The sequence below is a fragment of the Arachis stenosperma genome, chromosome 1 (genome assembly GCF_014773155.1).
Source record: "Arachis stenosperma cultivar V10309 chromosome 1, arast.V10309.gnm1.PFL2, whole genome shotgun sequence".
Taxonomy (NCBI): Eukaryota; Viridiplantae; Streptophyta; class Magnoliopsida; order Fabales; family Fabaceae; genus Arachis; species Arachis stenosperma.
The window spans coordinates 38,798,665-38,799,737 of record NC_080377.1 but is presented as its reverse complement, the minus strand read 5'-3'; positions in this window follow the sequence as shown (position 1 = coordinate 38,799,737).

Genomic DNA, 1,073 nt, shown 5'->3' with positions numbered 1-1,073 from the left:
CTTCAGTCGGTCCCAACCTTTTAGAAAAGATCGGATAAGTGGATAAGGCCACTCTTCTTGACTGGGTCTTTTAACTTTATTGGTACTAACTTATATTTTGGATAAGGATATGAATAGATTTATAATTTAACATCCTAAAAAACAAATATAAAAATATTATTATTAAGTAGTTGTATAAAATTATTATGAATTTCGAATAAAATACTAAACCATAAAACTTGCAGCTTTTTCTAGTTTATCATTATGGAATTTTATTTTGAATTAAAATAATTTATTAAATTAATATAAAAATACTAAAAATATAACAAATTATCTATAATAAATTGTTTTTATTTTAATTATAAATCTAAGTAAATATAATTTAAAATTACTTTAGTTATTATTATTGTTGTTGTTGTTTTTATTATTGCTATCATTATCAGTATTATTAGAATATATAATTATTTAATATCAATTTTCTCATTCATGTTCGACATGTTCACTAGTATATATAAAGGAATAAAAAGGAAAAAGTGGAAGAATCACGTCGCTTTTAAATTTTTAGTAATAGCATGCTAAAAAATCTATTACTAAAAAATGCGGAGCATGTATATATAGCAGCTTCTTTAATTACATTCCGAAATGCCTTCACATCTCGCTCAAGATAAAGGTGCGGTGATGGATGTAGTCAAGGGTATCCGTTGTCTTGCATTCTGTTTTTTTAAATGATGATTGATGAGCACGTTGAGCGGTGCAAGTAATTGTACATGGAAGTTTATGAAGATTTGTTCTTATTTGACCGGTCATCATGAATAAGGGAAGATGATGGAATGGCAAAAATTATGCATAAGAAATTTGTAACGCCAAACGTTTATTCTCTCTATTTAATGATAAGTACTAAAACTTGTTTTTCATTAAAAATTTCGTCTAATAACACGTATTTAATTGATTAAAAATAATATTTTAATATATATATATATATATATATTACTTTTCTTATTTATAAATTAAAATAATAAAAAATCAATCCACTTAGAATTTAATAAAATTTAAATTTTAATAGATTTAAATTAACTAGATATTTATAAACACAG